Source organism: Pseudophryne corroboree, chromosome 1 (assembly GCF_028390025.1).
Source record: "Pseudophryne corroboree isolate aPseCor3 chromosome 1, aPseCor3.hap2, whole genome shotgun sequence".
Taxonomy (NCBI): domain Eukaryota; kingdom Metazoa; phylum Chordata; class Amphibia; order Anura; family Myobatrachidae; genus Pseudophryne; species Pseudophryne corroboree.
In genome coordinates this window covers 628,412,407-628,435,253 of record NC_086444.1, presented here as the reverse complement: position 1 = coordinate 628,435,253, position 22,847 = coordinate 628,412,407, and the positions used below count along the sequence as shown (strand labels likewise).

The window sequence follows — 22,847 nt, the reverse complement described above, 5'->3', positions numbered from 1 at the left end:
ATCTTAATGTATACTGCATTAATCAACGCCGCTATTAAGGCAATCAGTGGTGGGATACCACGCCCCCCCCCCCCCCCCGGTTCTCTGGCATCATCATGCCTGGTTCCAGACACTTGGCTCTGCCCCATCTGCACTTGTTCCCACTCCCATCTCTCAGCTACACCTTGGTGAGTATGAGAGTATGATCAGGCAGGGAGCAAAAGAGAGGGTTTGTTTTGAAGTGGCCGTGTTTTGTTTTGTCTCACAGGGCTGAACTAAGGCAAAAAAACAAATGTGCCGCTGGACAAAGCATGTTGTAATGCAAATAGACTATGCCAGCGGTTCTCAAATGCGTTCCTCAGGGCACCCCAATGACCTGACCACAGGTGACTTAAACACCACCTCAGTCATTTGATTTAATAATCTGTGCTGTGCCATGGATATACCTAGAAACCTGGACCATTGGGGTGCCTTGATGACCATGTTCTTACAACCATGTATTTACCCCCCCCCAGTACACCCAGGGTTAAGACTCGTAGAACTCAACAGCAGGTATTCTTGTCTATAATTTTTCTCTTTCCCCCAAAAATGCTGTCCCTAACTCTTTCAAACTCCCATCCCATCTCTCAGCTACCATACCTCTCCAAGCTACTTGAGACACCTTGCCTACACTCACCTCGCATACTTTCTTAATTCACACAACTTATTGGACCCACTTCAGTCAGGCTTTCATTAACATAGACAGCACTGACTAAATTAGTCACTGTGAAGTACAAAGGCCATTACTCACTACTTATTCTTCTAGATCTCTCTGCTGCTTTTGACACTGACCATTCTCTTCTCATACAAACACTACAATCCCTAGGTCTCAAAGACACGGCCCTCTCTTCCTATTCTACTTAGTCACTCCTTGAGTGTTCGCTTCTCTGAATCCACCTCCCCTTCACTACCTCTTTCAGTTGAAGTACCACAAGGCTTGGTCTTAGGTCCTCTGCTTTTCTCAAGCTATACCTCATCTCTTGGTAAACTAATCAGCTCTCTTAGATAGATTTGCATATATACTGAAATCCATCTTCCCCAGATTTGTCACCATCTGTATTGGTCCGTGTCACTGAATGCCTTTCTGCCGTTTCATGTTGGATGTCATCTCGCCACCTCAAACTTAATATTTCTAAAACAAATTTTAATTTATATTTCCACCGGCCAATCGTAGTTACCAACCTGATATCTCCATCACTGACAACTCAGCAATCAATGCTACCCCACAAGTTTGCTGCCTAGGTATCATACTTGACTCAGAACTGTCCTTTGCTCTCCACATTCAATCTGTCTCAAAATCAGGTTACATGCATCTAAAAAATATATCCAAAATACAACCATACACAAGACACTGCAAAAACTAATCCATGCTCTCATTATCACATTGATTATTGCAATAGTCTTCTTACTAAGAAGAGTCTCACCATTACAATCCATTCTGAATGTAGCTGCGAGGCTGATCTTCCTTGCTAGACATTCATCTGCTGCAGATCCAGTCTGTCAGTTCCTCCATTGGTTACCTGTATTCTACTGTATTTAATATAAAATGCTTCTCCTCGCACACAAGGCCATTAACCAAACTACACCAAAGTACACCTCTTCGCTTATCTCAAAATCTTCACATGATATAAGTCTCTCATCCATACTCATTACTCGCTCCCATGCATGATTGCAGGACTTTCTTTGGGCTGCACCCACTCTGTGGAATGCTCTCCTATGCGCAATAAGACTCTCCCCCCTTGTCTCCAAATCTTCAAGCGTTCTCTGAAAACACACCTTCAGTCTAGCTTATCACATTCCATAACCGATTACTCAACCTTCAAAAGCTTTCCTATCCAATTATATCCCCACTGTACAGTTAACATATGTTCTCTTTGCTTTCTGACCCTGGTTCATCATAGCTGTGATGTGATATCAGGCAGCCCACGTAGAACCTTTGCAATAGATAGCACCTATCCTTGTATTTCAATATCTATTTCACAATAGATTGTAAGCTTGAGACCACGGCCTTTCTACCTCTAACTTTTTTTTATTACCCAGTTTTGTTTTTATCATTGTGTCCAATTGTAAAGCGTAATGGAAAGGAGTAGGAAACTCCAACACTGAAATCTATTAACCCACAGGAGGAGCTACTAGCAGTCGGAGTGCGAAAAATATACTGGAGAAATAGATTAGAGAACATGAAACGGTATAGAAAATAGGCAAGGGGCTTGATTAGCAGGAATGACTAATGAGACTGAAAATACAACTGACACAGAGCTGGGCACAGGAACTTTGCAGAAGACGATAGTAAGGTAGCCAGACCAGGTATCCATGGGCTACTGCTAAAGACGACGGCTCCTGCTGCAGCCAGGAACTATGACCAGCAAAGCATGAAAGGCAGATCCAGGCTATAAAGGGAGCATGAGCCAATTGCACACTGAGCACAGCAAAGCCTCCCGTAATTGAAGACTCGTTGCACGTTCCCAGGTCACCCTAGCAAACCCAGCCGCCACACTAGCTGGCATTCCTAGGTTGCCTAGCAGCCAGGGAATGGAAGTTCACCAGCGTCCAGTCGCTTGGCAATGGACGGACGCGGCAGAAGTCACAGGCCACGACTGCCCATGACACACATTTGAGAACCTCTACAATATGTCGATAAATGTGATTGGACATCCCCCACCCCACTTTTCAACACATGCAAAATGGTGTGCCCCTGCAGCAGACACTGTTTGCAAAAGTATAAAATGGGTATAGGGCCACAATTTAAATTTGCTAACAAAATGACTTGCTGGAAAGAGCTAGTAGAGTTTGAGAAGGGGATCATCATACCAACCCAAGGTTAAGCGTCTAACTTTGATATATATATATATATATATATATATATATATCAATCAATCAATCAATCAATTTTTTTTTCTCCCCCCTCCTTTTTGAGGCTGTTCTCCCCTACCATATGCATCCCAAGGTGACGTATGTTGGACCTTTTTAACTGGATTTGATCATTCAGTGGGATCTCGGATCTAATTCTCTGGATCATGTCATCAGACACTGAAAAGAGATCAGATATGCTTTCTGGCAGGATACAATGTTGAAGGCTTGTGGCATCTCTTTGCGGCAGAATAGTTCAAGCTAACACCAAGTTCCATCTGTTGCTTTCATAAAAACCTGCAAGGATTCAATATGATATCCTGGTTCCCCACCTAGTGCCTAGCCATAAAAGTTACCCTGATACACCTCTTCTGGCGCAGGTCTCCAGAGTGGTTTTAGGATTCCTGCGTCTGTGACATGACTGCCGGCATACTGACGGTCTGGATGCTAAACTCATCCCGCCTGCAAGATGGGAACAGGGCCATGTTGGCATGCATGTCACTGGAATGGAAGTTTGGACTTCATCAATTTATCAGGGGTGTAGGCCCTTGCGGAGCAGTAGTCTGGCTGGGCCCAGGTACTAATCACAGGAGGCGTGGTCATGCACCCTTAGAAAAAAATAATAAAAAAACGGTATTTAAGTGCCTCCATGGCCACATGGCAGACCAGCACACAGCAGTGTGTGTGCTTGCCTGAGAAGAGCTGCTGCTGCCAGGTGAGGGAGAGGATGCATCATCTGATCACTGCAACACTGTTATCCATCTGAGTAACCCTCAAGTTATGCAGACTGGGTACCAGGGCCGTAACTGAGTAGTGAGATGTGCCACCGCACAAAGCACCATAAGGCAGGGGAGGTTCTCCAGCACCTATCGGTTTTCTGGTCTTAATTTCATTTGCTACTTCCACTTTAGTGGTATGCCCAGAAAATTTCCGGGGCCAGCTGCGCTGTGCAGACTGGCTACCCCAGAAATTTTACAGGGCATGCCACTGCTCCCCCTCCCTACTCCTTGCGCTCCGCTCGGCCGGTGGACTTTGAAGAATGACACGATCCACAAAACTCTGCCAGCCGAGTGAAGTACAAGGGAGGGGGAAGGATTTCAGTGCCCGCCAGCAAATGCTACCCGGGGGACTGCCATCGATGGATAACCTCATTGGTGTAAAACCATCTAGAATGGATCAATCGATGGTCAACCCTGCTTTATAATACAAATGCGACCCAGGGGGCATGTCTTAGTGGGTGTCGGGGGGGCCGGAGATGAGCTCCATGCCCTGACTTTTTGAGAGAGAGAAAAAATCTGTAGCACTGAGCCATCTATGGCGTGAAACATCTGTCTTTCCATCGATGGTAAAAGTATTCAACATCAGTCATAGACCATCGATGATTTGGAATCATTGATAGCTATCCCAAGCTACCCCTAGGCAACGAGCATTCCCCGTGGCAACGAGCATGGATCCGAGCATAAAACCCCTTGCAAAAAGCATGACACAGTGCATGAAATCCTGGCAACACGCAGGTAAAAAAAAAAAAAAAAAATGGGAGGTGTGACCAAATTCCAAAGTCACCACTGAAGGGGTTAATACCTGGCATCACCTGGCTACCCACATTTCCCCATGACATCTAATCACTTCCAGTCACACATTCCTTAATTTCAAAATATGTAAGGTCATGGGTTCGAATCCTGGGTATATGATTGTCAAAGTCGAAAAATATTGCAGTACAAACTACACACAGATGGCCTCCGCGTGTACTAGTTCTGCCGTGCATGCACATATCTGCAATTTGCGTATGGTCTCTCCCGCGGTCCTGCGCATGGTATGGGTATTTACGGATTTACGGTAGAGTTTGAACGCATGGAAAGCTATCAAAACACATTACATATTTAATCCAAATAGTGCACAATGTACACATAGTCTCCCTGCACCACATCAGAATGTAACAGCAGTTTAAATGGTAACCGAACGAAGGGATTCACCTTTACAGGATAGGAGGGGACAGAACAAGGTTATAAGGTGGTGTTTGGTATCCGGCTGTAGGGTATTTTAAGGGTAACATTCCGGTGTTGGTTTGAGGAACATCGCATGTTCCTGTGGATAGTTATGTGCAGGAGCAGAATATAGATATAAACTGTATTTACTGTACATTATGTATGCGGCGGGAATCCAGAGGAGACCACCCACAAGAGCAGTTGGAACAGACATCGCCCACCTATTCAAACCGACCTATGACCTCTCCTGTACTGTAAATGACCATCCCTGTGTCCAATGGACAAAGATTACAGTATCCATTGTGTTAGGTTTTGGAAGAATTGTATAAAGAGAGCCTGGTCAGACACAAGACTCACAACGTTATCTATCAGATGACGGAGGACCAGACTGGGTAGCGCGGCGAATCCACCCACATATGTACCATTGATTGTATCCATTATTCTGTTGTATTGTTTATATTGTAACCCCCTTTCAACCAGTGCCGTTTCTTGCGGCGGGCGAGCCGTGCAACCGCACGGGGCGGCCGCCGCGGCACTTCTTGAGCACTAAATCCCCCCTCCCCTCTCCACCCGAGTGCCCAGCTCGGGGGGCGGGGTTTCGTGGAATGACGCGTTTGCGTCGTGACGACGCAATTGCGTCATTCCGCGTAACCCCGCGCTGGGCGCTCGGGAGAAGGGGGAGCCAAGCCGGCCGGCGCCGCGCAGACGAGGGAGAGGCGGCTGAAGAGCGGGAAGAACCGCTTCAAATGTAAGTCGGCCCCTCTCCCTCTCTCTCCCTCCCCCACCACCTGCCATAAAATGTAAAATGGGGACACCTGTCTTTGGAATGTGTAAAATGGGGACACTTGCCTGACGGAATGTGTAAAATGGGGGCACGTGCCTTCCACAATGTGTAAAATGGGGTCACTTGCCTACCGTGCTGTGTAAAATGGGGACACTTGCCTGCCGTGCTGTATAAAATGGGGTCGCGTGCCTGCTGTAATGTGTAAAATGAGGCCTTTTTTTTTTTTTTTTTTTTTATCCTGTGGTGGCCACGATGAGATCAGATGAGGCCACGCCCATCTTAAAGTTCGGCGCGCGCATGGTTTTCCTCTTTATATCTATCGGGGGGGCGCAATTTTTCTTATGTGAATGGGGGGGGGGGCGCAATTTTAAATCTCGCACTGGGAGTCAAACTGGCTAGAAACGGCCCTGCTTTCAGCAATAATACGCTGTGGTGTCGGAACCCAGTGGTTTAACTACAAACTGGTGTCGTGTCTTCCTTTCCCTGCTAAGGTTTGATAAAGCTAAATATTTATCTTATATAACACCCTTTATGAGGTCTAAGAACACTGTACGCTATTCACGTATGGAGTACCGTAAGGGTACGCACATTGCGTAACAATCGCTTAGCCGTAGTCGAGACGCTCAAGCGTCACGTTCGCTCACGGCCAAGAGATCACAGGCAGGCACGCTATTGGCTGCTGTCTAACGTAATGGTTCGCTATAGCGTAGCGGCCGCTCGGGACCACGAGGAGATCACCAGCGGCGCAGACGCTCACAATGTTAAACCTTTATATCTAAACCATAAACAATGTAATATGCAGTAAAACCTTAGTGTAGAGATAGGGTGTAGATGCAACACAGTGTAACCTTATTAACTTAAAAGCTGTTCGAGCGTCACCGACGCTCTGAGAATACTTAACACTATAAGAAATACACAGATACCGTGCTTAGGGTCTAACGCCTTATATGAATGTTATTACTTGCAAAAGGAATAATACAATACAAGTCACACACTACAATATAACATAGACTAACTAACCAGATAACTACACAGGAAATACAATATAATACAATTACGTTTGCAGGAAAATTAAGAGAAAGGGGAGAAGAGAGAGAGAGAAATGGCCCACAATAACAAGAAATACAATATGATTGCGGAGAAAAACTTACGCACAAAGGGGAACGATCGCATGCGCCTCTGGACATCCAGCTCCCGATTATCAGCAATGAGAACCGTTGAAGAGTGAGCTGGATGTGATCGGCTTGTCTATTTATGCCCCACACACAATACAATTCAATGGTCCCTACAATCTCATTGTTCATTGGACGCAGGAATTCCTCCTCGCATTATAACAAAAGGTCATAGGTTGATTCATACAGGTGGGCTGTGACGATTTCCAACTGCTCAGGTGGGTGGGAAACTAGGTTTCCCGCCGCATGGATAAGTAAGTGCAAATAATAGTAAATGGACATAAACTTCTTATGTCCATAACTATTCGCTTGAGCGATTAATTCGCTTCAAACCAACACCGGAATATTGCTAATTAAATACTCTTCCGATGGATACTAAACACCACTGTATTACTCCTGTCTGACCCTTCGTATCAAACAAAGAGGGATTTCTCTGTCCATGAACATTCTACATTAACCAAACTTTCAGATTCTATCAAAGGGACCATAATCTACAAAATACATTATATGGTGAAAATATGTAACGAAAGAGTCGCCCGCTAGACGCATACAATCTCTACCGTAAATGCGCATATTGTGCGCCCGCGGGTGCCCGCAACAGCGAGTATGCGCAGCAGGGACACATATGAGGTGCAAATATGGCAGTGTGCATCGTGATATTTTTCTGACTTTGACAGTCCACCCTTTGGCAGTCAACAATAACTGCCACTTCCTAAAACATTTCAAAACGAGAAAAATATGTCAGGGGTTAATACATTTCCATGGTTGGGTAAGGGAGGAGAGAGAAGGTGTGAAGAGGGTATGACCTAGTGAGATAGCAGAAGCATGTGTGTATGAATCCGTGTTTGGGGGTCATGTATCATCGTGCCGTACGTGTTTTAAATCAAGCTTCGAGGTATTGCGAAGTATACATTTGAATTCCTTCTTATCCCGTGGTACGGGTCTGTGGATGGGCTGTCAAACTTTACCGAGCTCTTTTCGGATTTTGGTTGCAACAAAATGGGGAGCACATTTTAGTTGATGGTACATGAATGGGGGAATATGTGATTGCTGATATCTGTGCCTGTATTCCCTATCGACTATGTGTGTAATTACCTGAAGGTTGTAGAGATGAAGAAAAGACATAATTACGGTAAATGCAGTGGTATTCTATGTCAGGTTAATGAACATTTGTCGGTTGAAGTCTTGTTCGGTGTCTGTTGAATGCTGTCTTCTTTGTGCTTTTGCCAAAAGGCGTGTGGGCAAAAAGCTTTGTCAATGTCCATAGGCTTACAAAAGTGTTGGGCTAGCGTAATTTTAAAATTTCTAGGGAAACTGGGGGTCTATGGCATTGTTCATCAAAATCTGTGTATAAGGTTGTCAAAACTTCTTCTTTAATCCATCAGTTGTCTGTATACAGGATCATCAAATTCCTCGTCAAACGTAGGTCTTTTTACCTTGGAAAAACCAGAAAAAACAGGTGAAAGAAACGGACCGTAGAAATCGCATTTTCATCACATCATTGTTTCTACAGTTGGGTCATAAATCAAATTCATTGGAATTACAATTTCTTCACTCCTTAAACTCATCACCCTGGTACTTTGTTTGCACTTCATTAAAGCCTGACCGCATCTAAATATCAAGCCAATCGATATGACAACACCTAAGATACATAGGAGAAACTTCCCTACATCCATTATGACTCCTTGAGCCCATTCTCCTAAACCAGAGAACCAATTTCGCGGGTTCAACCATGACACCCAACCAGTCAGCTTATTACCTACAGCAGCAAGAGTGAGATTGTGTCTCCTGCGAAATTCCCACTTCAATTGGAGAATATCGTCCATCTTTTGGTCTATGACCTCGACCAGGTCCTCGGTACTATTCGTTATATATGTGCAGCATTTCACGCCGTACTGCGTTGCCAGTGTGACGCAATATCCACATGTCACTGCTGTGAGATAATTGAGAACCATTCTATGCTGGACCAGTTCTGTTTTATAAGCTTGAAGTTCTCTTCCAGTATACCTAAACATGTCATCATACATTTCTGTGATATTGTCTAACAAATTTGCAAGCGCAGATATGTATTTATAATTCAACACTCCTCTGGCGGTGCGAGTGATGTCTAACGCGATTAGAAACTGAATCCCGGTGGATTCATGGATCATGTCAGAGGCCGGATGCTCTGTTCTTTCTATCAGGTGCCGTTTAACTATGTGCTCGTAGTGGGTGTGAGTATAAGGAGCTTGGGCAACACGGTGAATATCTTTAATTTTGGCATGTGATAGTCATTACTTCAGGCAGTACTTTTCCAATATAACACAATCCTTCAGAGTTTGGGGCAAGCCACTTATACGCCTTCCTCCCGCATATGAAATATGCATCATCGGGGAGAACATATGGGACGGAGTGGGACATAACCATATTACACATCTTCCATGTGAAATCTCCTAACCCTAATGCTCCCATCTGTTTAGTACACGTATCAGTTTGTACGATATGTGCGCAGTATCCTGGTGATACCTCTCCAACTCTCGTAATCCTACTTCCTAGGGTATACCTATATCGGAAAGATTTTTCTCTACTGGCTATGTGGCGTATAAGCTCTGTATCTGTCGGCATTCTATCTGCTCTATATGAAAAGGTCATGGTTTGGTTACTCCATGACACTTCCCGATTTCCCGGCTTTCGGAGATTGTAGATGTTAAAACATATTAGGGACCTATCCACATGATATTGGTGGAGCTTCAAACTAGGAGGACTGGAGATATTAAACCTCCTGTCCACCGGTCTCCCACCCTTTAGCTCAAGTACCTCCCCTATCGTTAAAGGAAATGGTACTAGTCCTGATTTGCTATGACCTTGAGGTACTTGAGAGCATACCCAACAATCTGTTTGATTTAACACACTACCCACTAAGGAGTGGTAGTCACTCAATGGATGCCGGTCCATGTGGATATTAAAACTGGATTGGCATTCTTAATGCACCCATCCTCAACCACATTGTCACAGAGCCTACAGATACAGTTTTCTTCAGCTAACAATCCTTCACAATTCCTTCTATTGTCAATGTTATCGGATCGTTTTCTGATACTCGCCTTTACTTGTTGATTAGGTTGCTCTTGGAAAACTACGCCTCCATCTCTGTCATCAGAACCCATTCCAGAACCTTTCTCGACCTCCATGGTACTCTCGCCGGAACAGACTGCTCTGGTCAACATCATGGTCAACAGGAAAATCCGGATCACAGTCTCTTGGGGCAAGTCCATCTTATAGGAGGAAACGAAGAAGAATGAGAAGGGGGAAAAAAATAATTGAGGGAGAGGGGATGGGAAGTGGAGAAAAACAATAAAAGGGAACAGGGAATCGACAACTGCTTTTGATCTTGTGATTTTCAATGCTCAGGTGCCGCCTCAGTCCTCCTGGAACAGACACTCCAGTGATACAACTTCCTCTACCGTCTGTTCTTTATCACGGGACCTCTCTGGATCGGCAACCTTCTTACAATGGGACGAATGAACCCAAGTCTCTCTCTCGGCAACTTTCAATGCTGTAGTGCTAGTCAATAAGACTTGGTATGGTCCTTCCCATCTGTCAATAAGGCAACCTGAGCGTAGAAAATTCCGTATCATTACATAATCCCCAGGTTCAATGTCATGACAATTACTATCTGGTAAATCAGGAATCACCAACTTCAAATTATCATTTTGATTCCTTAGCTGTTTACTCATGTTAATCAAGTATTTTACAGTCACTTCATTGTTACACTTCAAATCATCCTGAGGGTTAATCATAACATGCGGTTGTCGACCAAACAAGATTTCAAAGGGAGACAGATTAAGAGGGGACCTGGGAGTGGTTCTGATGCTGTACAGTACAATGGGTAAAGCTTCTGGCCATGTCAATCCTGTCTCTGCCATAACTTTGCTTAGTTTAGTTTTAATGGTGCTGTTCACTCTTTCCACCTTCGCACTCGCCTGTGGACGGTATGGAGTGTGCAGCTTGCTATCAATTCCCATCAACTTACACATTCCTTGAAAGACATCACCTGTAAAATGGGTACCCCTATCACTTTCGATAATTCTAGGGATACCATATCTACATACAAATTCCTGCACAATTTTCTTAGCAGTAAACATAGCGGTATTTGTGGCCGCAGGAAATGCTTCGACCCAATTTGAGAACACATCTATACGAACAAGTACATATTTCAAATTTCGACAAGGGGGTAATTGAATAAAGTCAATCTGTATTACCTGGAAAGGGCCGCCTGCAGGTGGGATATGAGATGGTTCTGTTGGTATTGCCTTTCCGATATTCTTTCTCAAGCATGTAAGGCATGACATTGCTCTCTTACTTGCATGAGATGAAAATCCTGGGGCGCACCAATATGCTCTTACCAACTTGCACATTCCTTCCTTGCCCAGATGAGTCAGCCCGTGAGCTGCCTCAGCTAAACATGGAAGGTATGCTCTGGGGGCCACCGGTTTACCATGTCCATCCGTCCTGAGGACTCCTGGCCATATCCCTTTGCCTTCCAGACTGCCTTTTCCTGTGTGGAACCCAAATTTTGCATTTCACACAACTTCTGTGTGTTGATGGTATTAAATACCATCAGTTGTGTGGTGTCTGTCTGTCTGGGGGTACCAGCTGCTAACTTAGCTGCTTCGTCTGCTCGGTGTCACAACTGAGGGCCTGAGCTGACGGGAGGCAGCCTCAGTTGTAGGGGCTGAGATGTACCGGAACCTGGGAGGTTGTATCAGACCCCTGGACATGTAAGTAACATGAATAATAACTGCCCGAAGGCGTGACCACGACAACTTAGATAAAAGTCAATGATGTTTATTATGACAACTCCGCATCACAGCAGCAATAAAAGAAAACGTAAAAGTCAGCAAAGAATAAATACAGTTCCTGAGTACTACAGCATGGCAGGAGCCACAGGGCACTGGTAGTGTGAGATAGTTCTTATGATCTTCTAGATGGAAAGTCCTTACCAGGCCCGGCTGTAGCAATGGAGATAACCCAGGATTATACCAGCTGGTGTTCCAGGAAGAGCTGGGTTGCTGAAGGTAAAACAGCTGCTGTGGATACTGGCTGGAACCAGACTGTTAGCACGGAGTGGATACTGGCTGGAACCAGTTAAATAATAAATGAACTTTGGGAGCGATGAAATGTAGAACTTGAGAGCGGAGAAATAATAATTCCGGTGGAGAGTGGTAAAGTGTAGAAAGGACACCGGCCCTTTAAGGAAAGCTGTACTCTGCTGGAAGCTGAGGCTGGAAGCAGGTAGTGTTGTAGCTGGAAACAGAGGAATCCACAATGGATTGGAGAGTCAGGCTACACCGCAGGTGGAATGCTGGTGCGGGTCTCTATGGTGGAAGTCTTGAGACAGGAGCTGGAACCTGGAAGACAATCATAGAAGAGAGACAAACAGGAACTAGGTTTGACAACCAAAGCACTGACGTCTTCCTTGCTCAGGTACAGCTTACTTATACCTGCAGCAAGGAAGGGGTTGGCTAGGCAATTATGCAAATCAACACAGACAGCAGATTGGTGGAAATGATCAGATGACAGAATCCAAGATGGCTGCGCCCATGCAGACACTTGGAGGGAAGTTTGGTTTGTAATCCATGTGGTCTGGGAAACAGTAATGGCGGCGCCGGCCACCGGAGACAGGAGACGCCAGGCTGATAGATGCACATTTAACCACGCGGGCACAGCGGAGGCCGCGGCTGATGAAAAGACCACTCTGTATGTGGAAACTCAGGAACAGCGGAATCCGGTCCTGGAACGCTGAGCCCGCCTTAGGAGGCATCTGAAGGGTAAGTAATGGCGTCCAGATACCCGGATCGTGACATTCGGCTGTTACCAAGTGATACTGGGTCTTGGCTATATGTGTGTGCTTTACACTTGATAACAGCCACTCTGTCGGGTTCCTGTATCGCTGTTAGAAGCCTTTTAATGTGAGCTGCATGCGCTACCGGTGTACCAGCTGCCGTCATGAAATTTCTGAGGCGCCATAGGGCTCCGAAATCATGGACTACCCCGAATGCGTATCTAGAGTCGGTGTAGATATTGGCTGATTTGCCCTTAGCCAATTCACATGCTCTGGTTAGGGCGACAAGTTCAGCAACCTGGGCTGAGTGAGGTGGGCCTAGCGGTTCTGCTTCTATGGTGCCTTGGTCATCTACGACTGCGTATCCAGTACACAAGTCTCCCGAGTCTGACTGTCTGTGACAACTACCGTCCGTGTAGAAAGTTAGATCTACATCTTCCAGTGGGTTGTCACTGATGTCAGGCCTTGCGGTAAAATTTTGGGACAAATATTCCATACAATCATGTGTGTCCTCCTTTGTATTAAATTCTCCTTCCCCACCACTCTCATCCTCCACCCTTTGTGCCTGTCCAGGCACACCTGGGAGATATGTTGCAGGATTTAATGCACTGCATCTCCTTATGGTGATGTTTACGGGGGCCATTAGTGCCAATTCCCATCTTGTAAACCGCGCTGATGAGACGTGCCTGGTTTGGGCAGAATTTAGCAAGGCTGACACTGCATGTGGTGTATGAATTGTGAGGTTGTGACCTAGCACTACATCTTCGCTTTTTGTTACTAGCAATGCTATCGCAGCAACGCTTCGCAAGCATGTGGGGAGGGATCGCGCTACCGTATCTAGCTGAGCGCTGTAGTATGCTACCGGCCTGCTGGCATCACCGTGCTTTTGGGTTAGGACGCCTGCCGCGCAACCAGCACTTTCTGTTCCGTACAGCTCAAAGGGTTTCCCATAGTCTGGCATACCTAATGCTGGTGCCTGCGTTAGGCACTGTTTAAGTCTCTCAAATGCCATCTCGGACTCGTCTGTATGCGAAATCCGATCAGGTTTGTTTGAGGAGACCATCTCCTGCAAAGGTAACGCTAGAATGGAAAATCCTGGGATCCAGTTACGGCAATACCCACACATTCCTAAAAATGTTCTGATCTGTTGCTGGGTTTGTGGCAGTCATGTCTCTAATTGCTTGAATTCTATCAGCGGTCAGGTGTCTCAGTCCTTGTGTTAGACAGTGTCCCAAATATTTTACCTTAGTTTGGCATAATTGTAACTTGTCTTTGGAAACCTTGTGTCCTGTGTCTGAAAGATGAAACAGGAGCTGTTTCGTATCCTTCAGGGATGCTTCCACTGAATCAGAACACAGTAGTAGATCATCCACGTACTGTATTAATACTGATCCACTCTCTGGTTGTTTACAGTCTTTCCAATCATGCAAAGCCTGGGAAAATATACTTGGACTGTCTATGAAACCTTGTGGTAATTGAGTCCATGTGTATTGGACTCCTGTATGTGAATGCAAACAAGTATTGGCTGTCAGGGTGCAGAGGTACTGAAAAGAAAGCGGAGCAGAGGTCAATAACAGTGAAAAATTTCGCAGTGGGAGGGATTTGCATAAGGTTGACAGCTGGATTTGGCACTACGGGGAACTGACTCTCAACTATTTTGTTAATCCCCCTTAGATCCTGCACTAGCCTGTAACCCCTCCCCCCACTCTTTTTCACAGGGAAGATGGGACTATTGGCAGTGCTGGACGTTCTTACCAGAATGCCCTGTTGTAGCAAGCGCTCTATTACGGGATACACTCCTAACTCCACCTCTGGCTTCAGAGGGTACTGTGGGATTTTTGGAGCTATCCTACCATCTTTTACTTGTACAACTACTGGAGCTACGTTTGCCATTAATCCAGTGTCCTGTCCATCTTTAGTCCAAAGTGACTCTGGTATCTGGGATGTCATTTCTTCTACTTGGGATGGAGTCCTACTTGTCATAATGGTATGTGACATTAATTTTGATGGGGAGTCTAACATGTCTCGCACTTCCTGAGCGTGATTCTCAGGTATGTCCAAGAATACACCTTCAGGAGTACAATTAATGACGCACCCCATTTTACACAATAAGTCTCTTCCCAGGAGATTAGTCGGTGCCGATGCAGCCAGCAAAAAGGAATGCTTGGTATGTAAAGGCCCTATTGTAATCTCGGCTGGTTTGCTAACAGGGTAGTGCTGGACTACTCCCGTTACTCCTATGGCTGGAATTGTCTTACCAGTGGTTCTCATGCCCACTGTCGAATTTATCACTGATTTGGCCGCCCCCGTATCTACAAGAAAGTTTAATGTTTTACCAGCTACATCTATTGCAATCTCGGGTTCACTTCCAAGATTTGCAATCAATTTTACTGGCTGGAGATTACAGGTATGGCCACACCCCTATTGGGTATGGTGACCTCCCTGAATCCCGCTGGCAGCAACTACTTGTGAGGGAGTTAGCTGGGAACTACCAGAGGCGTGCCAGTCTCTGTTCGGGGGGTATCTTTTTGTTTCCCCTGTATGTGGCTCATAACTCCGTCTCTGCGGACCTTGCTCCCAATGTCGTGTGTCGTGTCGTTGTCTAGGGGGTTGGTATGATCTTTGCGAATTTTTCGCTCTACAATCTCGTGCTATGTGTCCCTGTTTATGACAAAAATAACATGTTACCACATTTGACTTACCCACAGGGTTTGGTGATATAAACACAGGCTGTTTTGTGGTCAGGGCCTGTATACTTACTGACATTAACTTATCACCTTGCGACTCCCTGTGTCTGGTGATATTCCGGTCGTGATCAATAGCAGCCTCTCTCAAAGTAGCCACCGACAGACCTCGCCAACATGGTTGTGTGGTTTGTACCCTGGTCTTTAATGCCTCTTTTAAACCATCCATTAGCACAGATACTGCTACTTCTTGATGGTTTGCATTGGTCCTAATGTCCTCTATGCCAGTGTACTTTGCCATTTCTAATAATGCCCGGTGAAAATAATCAGCAGCTGTTTCTGACTCTTTTTGTTTAATGGAAAAAATTCTATTCCATTTGGCTACAGCTGGGAAATACTCCTTTAACTGTAAATTTATTCTTTTTACATTGTCTTTGTTGTACACATCTGTAAGAGGTACATCCTGATCCAGTCCACAGTCAGCTAAAAATTGAGCTGCGTCGACATTGGAGGGTAAACAAGCCCTCAGCAATATCTGCCAATCTTTGTTATTGGGCTCTAAAGTGTTTCCTAGGTCTCTGATGTATTTTTGGCTAGCAACTAAGTCTTTTCTAGGATCAGGGAATTCAGACACTATGGTTCTTAATTCCATTCGGGAAAACGGGCTGTACATGGCAATGTTCCTGATAGGAGTGACTCCTGTGGTGTCCGTTTTCCCATTTGGGACTGCTATTACCCTCACGGGAGCAAGTTTAACAACATCATTCTGTGTAGATTCTACAGTCTGTGGTGAAATAGTTTCAGCATACTGTATGGTGCCGTACTTACCCGTTGATACGACCTCACCTGTCCCTCCGCTAGGGGGCTTTGTTACTAATCTTATGGGTTGGGCCGTGCCTACTGTCGTTTCTGATATAGTGGCTGCTAGAGAGAGCGCTGATATTGTTGCCGATTCGTCCTCTTGATCACACTCCTGGGGAAAGTTCAAAACCGGGTACAACTTGCACGGGTTAATACTTGCATGGGTTAACTTATTAACATTATCCTTAACATTTATACAGTTGCTAAGTGCCTGTTTGTTACCCCCTGATGCGTCATTCTCCGCAACCAATTTCTCTCCTGATATGTATGGTGGCGGCGGGGCCATCAGTTTCCTGATAGGGCCAGATCCCGCTGCCTGAGCCAATCCTCTCTGTATTTCACCCTCCTGTTGCCATAACTGCAAATAATCATAATGTTGGATTCGTCTCTTTGCTGATTTAATGAGACATATCCTTCTCCTTAAATTTTGCAACACTTCTGGGCTGAAGCTGCCTACTCTTGGGAATTTCTCCCCGTCATGTACAGTCATTTTCTCCCATTCATCACATAAAATTTCTGTGTGTCTTCCGTATTTTTCACACATTACATACCTTGCCGACCCGACTGGTCGGTTTACAGAATCAACCCGAACCGAGGTTGATCGCCCCCTTCCTGAACAACTGGCCCCCATAATTTGCAGGTGTTGCTTGCTCTACCTTTGACCTTTATATCAGGGTCTTCAGCGAACCCTTACAAAAAACCAAAGTATTCAAAGATAGGTTGACGGTGAAGTTTACCGAGCACCTCACTCACTCGCCCACGCCGACCAATATGCCCACACACTGATATAGTGCTGGCGTACTCGACCCAGGGCCCCTATTAACCTTAGTTTACTGGAACATGTAGGTATGATCCGAAGAGCATTAACCCTTTCCAGTAAAGGTGGGGTTGTCGGATAATTCCTGAGTGACCAGCGAACTTCCCTTTTTGATAAAATAAAAAATTACACAAATCACGTTAGAATGTACAAATAGCGTTTATGACCGGGTTCGTACACAAATGGTACTGGTCAGGTTACTAACTAATGCACACAATTACGTGCGGTACAATCGTTCAGTACATAAGCAACTAATCTTATGTACGGAGCGACCAGTGGAATCGACATTCAGCAGCTGTGAATTCCTTCAGCCTGAGCTTTATGGCCTATATGGGTGTTGCACCAACCCTTCTTGGTGTTGTGCCTTGTCTCTATAGCGGACTTCTTTGTACCTAGACCTCCTGGTCTGTTATACGACCTCCTGGTCTGACCTCCTGGTCCGCTACACTCTAATGCTCAAATTTTATGTTTAACCAGAGATGCCTCCCTAGCCACCACGTGTGTCACTTACACGTATGTACCTTCACGAGAACTCGATGATTTCTGTGGTTCAATCCCCAAAATTGTAAAAACAAACACTCACTCACCACATATACACTTTTGTTTCTATTTCTGTGCAGAAATTTTCTTTAGACCAGATGTGTTGTAAATTTGGAGAAGGATCTGTTAATTTAAATTTCGAATACTAAAATAAACTTGCGCTATTTATCGCCTGTTGCGCTATTTATCACCTGTTGCGCTATTTATCGCCTTGCCACCTTTTCGCTTTAAAAATCAACACTATCGTGTGACTTGAGTTACGTGGGCGTACCCAGACGCTCCGTTGCGTAATTTACGCTGCGTGCGTCGGCCTTTGCGTACGCGAGTCTCAGCCCTTTGTTAGAGACACGTGTACACAAAACCAATGTCCACCGTAACACAATGTACACGTTTATCAATGTAGATGATCCTCGATCCTCTACTGAACCCCACACCAATCTCTCCTTGTACCTTTAGGTAGAGCTGCGTGTGTGCTTTACACTTTATCCCTTAATATTACTCTTACACTTTAACTATGAAATAGCGACAAATCTCTCTTAGCACGTTTTATCAATTTAAAATGGCAAACAGGAGAGTGATATATGAAAATACACGAAAAAGAAATGCAGGTATGCGTGTGTGCGTACGCAAGATAGAAAAAAACAGTTTTAAAAGACACTAGCGTGTTGTTCTTACCTCCGGTTCCGGATTCCCTCAGCACCCTTTACTAAGCGAAGCAGACGCTTATCCCGTCAGCACTGCGAAGAATATGATCTCCCGCCCTTTGCTGATGGATAATGTCTGCTGAAATTACCTAGCAGAGATATGTGAAGGACAGGACGAGCCGCCAATTGATAAAGCTAAATATTTATCTTATATAACACCCTTTATGAGGTCTAAGAACACTGTACGCTATTCACGTATGGAGTACCGTAAGGGTACGCACGTTGCGTAACAATCGCTTAGCCGTAGTCGAGACGCTCAAGTGTCACGTTCGCTCACGGCCAAGAGATCACAGGCAGGCACGCTATTGGCTGCTGACTAACGTAATGGTTCGCTATAGCGTAGCGGCCGCTCGGGACCACGAGGAGATCACCAGCGGCGCAGACGCTCACAATGTTAAACCTTTATATCTAAACCATAAACAATGTAATATGCAGTAAAACCTTAGTGTAGAGATAGGGTGTAGATGCAACACAGTGTAACCTTATTAACTTAAAAGCTGTTCGAGCGTCACCGACGCTCTGAGAATACTTAACACTATAAGAAATACACAGATACCGTGCTTAGGGTCTAACGCCTTATATGAATGTTATTACTTGCAAAAGGAATAATACAATACAAGTCACACACTACAATATAACATAGACTAACTAACCAGATAACTACACAGGAAATACAATATAATACAATTACGTTTGCAGGAAAATTAAGAGAAAGGGGAGGAGAGAGAGAGAGAGAAATGGCCCACAATAACAAGAAATACAATATGATTGCGGAGAAAAACTTACGCACAAAGGGGAACGATCGCATGCGCCTCTGGACATCCAGCTCCCGATTATCAGCAATGAGAACCGTTGAAGAGTGAGCTGGATGTGATCGGCTTGTCTATTTATGCCCCACACACAATACAATTCAATGGTCCCTACAATCTCATTGTTCATTGGACACAGGAATTCCTCCTCGCATTATAACAAGGTCATAGGTTGATTCATACAGGTGGGCTGTGACGATTTCCAACTGCTCAGGTGGGTGGGAAACTAGGTTTCCCGCCGCATGGATAAGTAAGTGCAAATAATAGTAAATGGACATAAACTTCTTATGTCCATAACTATTCGCACAAGCAATTAATTCGCTTCAAACCAACACCGGAATATTGCTAATTAAATACTCTTCCGATGGATACTAAACACCACTGTATTACTCCTGTCTGACCCTTCGTATCAAACAAAGAGGGATTTCTCTGTCCATGAACATTCTACATTAACCAAACTTTCAGATTCTATCAAAGGGACCATAATCTACAAAATACATTATATGGTGAAAATATGTAACGAAAGAGTCGCCCGCTAGACGCATACAATCTCTACCGTAAATGCGCATACCGTGCGCCCGCGGGTGCCCGCAACAGCGAGTATGCGCACGCACGGGAGAGCGCACGCATGCGCAGCAGGGACACATATGAGGTGCAAATATGGCAGTGTGCATCGTGATATTTTTCTGACTTTGACAGGTTTAAAGTGTATTACTATCGCATTGCTGTAGAAGGTTTAAAATGTATCTCTGGGTGTGTAGGCGCTGCATGTACTTTGTACCGTCAGCGCGGCGTGTGTACGCAAAGTCCGTACACTGTACGGGACTCTGTATGCAAACAGTGTACAATGTACGTAGGGTGTGTATTAAGTTTAGCGGCTGCAGCGGCTTCATGGTAAAGTGTATTTGAAGTGTGTATAAGGTATACCTTTTCATTCCTGCATATAAAACGGCATTATCAATGATCGTCTTTTGAAATGTGTGCTTTAAATGAGGGTGTGACTAAAGACCTGGTCATATGACTGCCAAGAAATGTGGTTTTAAAATAAATTATAATGCAACTAAATGACAGAGCTCTCAAATTAAGTACACAAATGATGGTATAAAAGGATTAGTGTACATTTTCTTGGGAGTGTTGTGTAAGTGTGTGTGACCAGGCATCATAGAAAGTGCCTTCACCGAGCGCCAGGGCTCACCTTATAACCTTGTTTGAAAAATATGTGGGGTTTTGCCCAGGGCACCAAAATGTAGCACCGCCACAACTCCATCAACGAGGCCTCAGCACTCCGTCCAAACCTTAATCAGGCCCTATATTTCGTCTGCAGGGGTTTACATTTTCTACATTCCACTTGGTTGCCTAAGAGATTTGTTTTGGCGGTCATTGAGTATTTCAAGGAAATAGTGGTAAATCTCTAATTTTACATAGTTTTTTTTATTTTTCCTTGCCATTTGTGCTAACAGGTGTCTGAAATTAAATAAACCGTTTTTATAGTTTTTGGATGACTGGCCAGTGGTAATTGTAATACAGCAGTAAACAGAGCCGGCCCTAGCCAATTTGATGCCCTAGGCAAAATTTTGTCTGGTGCCCCCTAGCTCCGCCTCTAGTTCTGCATCTGTACCTGCAACGCTCAGGTAGTGGGGCCCACTGGGGGGGTTACCCTGTGGGCCAGTTCAACTCTGCACAATGCCACACAGTAATGACCATAATACATATAATTCCACACAGTAAAGGAACCTTACACAATAGCCCCACATTAGTAATGCCCATAATACACATAATGCCACACAGTAATGCACCTTACACATATGCCCGACATTAGTAATGCCCATAATACACATATACTGCCACAGATACTGCCACACTTGCTGGTTATACAAAAAGACCAGTATCAAACATGTAGAAACTGTCCATTCTCTTCACTATTCAGTGTGTTTGCTGGTGTCTGTTACTGCATGCCCTTTACTTTATACTGTGGGAGTGATATGCTCTGCCCTCCAGTCTGATGTGTCCAAAAGTCATGCTGCACTGATGTTTCATAGAAAAGCACAACGCAACTTACTGACCACATTACAGTGCTGGGTGGCAGGGGAATTTTACGGCATGGACTGACTAGAAAATAAAGTGTGGGGAGAACATTGCCCATGTTATGTCCCTGCAGACACCTGGGAATTGCACAGGGATAAGGGACACAGGATAACAGGGTCCCCCTCCCCTATGTGCACAAGCAGTATAGGTGATGTCAGGTTTCTGTGAAGCAGTCTTCCAAAATACACATGTGTTATAGAAGCCATCCAGTAATAACCTTATATAGTCAGTGAAAATGTCACCGGTCCAGGAATTGCATTTACTTGGCTTCTGCTGTCTGTCTGAGGTCTCACAAGTCAGGGGCATTCAAGCATGTCTGAGGAAGTTTAAGGCACAGTGTGCATTTTTTTTACAAATGTAAACAGCAGTGTATACAAGTACTGATTGAATACATTTGGAAAGTAATAGTTTGCGGACTGTCCCTCCCAGCATGAGACACTGCAGGGACATGCTTGGATGCCCCTAGACATGCTTGGATGCCCTAGGCAAATGCCTAGCCTGCCTATAGCTAAGGCCGGCTCTGGCAGTAAACTTGCACGAGGGGTGTGTGTTTTTTTTTTTTTTTTTTTTTTTTTTTTTCCCCCTGTCATGAGGGCCATGCAGGTCAGTATTCATTGGTGGACAAGTCTGACTGTCTAGGCAGCCAGGGTTAATTGGAAAAAAGTTCTGTAGACTCTACATATCGGTAAACATATCTGATACACTGCATGAAGTCTGCATGCAACTGGTTGCCTGCCCCTAATGTAAAGTCTGTTTCAAAATGTTATCGAATACACCCTTTCACACCAGCACCTAAATTTGTTTTTTTTTTTATGCCTCAACCTGGGATTTAAGTACAGTAGGTCTGAATGCAGAGTTGGATTATAGGCGGTACAGTTGTCCAGGGGCTCCCAATGCACACTCTGGCAAGCACTTCTCCGGTACAGACCCCTGCACCCTTCCTGGCCGGCTCCAGGAAGGCTGCAGGGGTCCCATGCAGACAAACGGTGGTAGCTTTTCAATCATTCCTGGAGATAATTATATATCGTGTGCTAAAAAGGGGGAGGGGTCACAAATAGACAGAGGAGTGGGGTGCTCCCCCCCCCCCCCCCCCTGCACACTGACAATTACCTGTAACAATACCTAAATTTCTCTGGTAATAGAATTTCAGAGAAATTGGTCACATGTATTTGCAAAGTCACGTTTAGCTGCTGAGCCGCGTCAAGACTTCTCTGATATCAGCAGTCCTAATACTACATAATAGCAATGCCAGGTGATTTTTTTACAGTAAGGCCTCATGATAAAGGCTCGTGCAAAAAAGCATCCAGACAGGGCTAGGGTACCTGGGAGCCACCCCTAGGATCTCCCTTGAACACTACAAGGACCATCATGCCTTCCAAATGCTACTCCCATGCAATGCCTTCTCACACATGCAGACAAACAGTGGTACTGTAGCTGCTCAATCAGGAACAGGAAGGATTTTACATTTGAGATGGAGACTGCTTTGTCTAAATGTGTGAATGGGTACAGCCTCTCCCGCGTGCAGAAACCATTTTATTGGTGGGGAGTGGGACCCCCACACATTTGTAGCCCGGGGCCCCTGCTAGCCTTAATCCCGCCCAGTCTGAATGCAAACAACTCAAGACTTAACGTGATCCTGCTTACGACCAGGGTCATGGAGCCGAGACCTATGAATATGAATATAACCGGCAAATTCTTGGGTCGCGTGTAAAAGCAA

The 22,847-nt window shown here is 45.0% G+C and overlaps 1 protein-coding gene across 4 annotated transcripts in view; it reads left to right on the top strand.

Annotated features, from left to right (window-relative positions):
* LOC134928732 (pentraxin fusion protein-like) overlaps positions 1-22,847 on the top strand; it is a 47,266-nt gene that overhangs the window by 10,038 nt on the left and 14,381 nt on the right. The gene's annotated exons all lie outside the window — the stretch shown is intronic.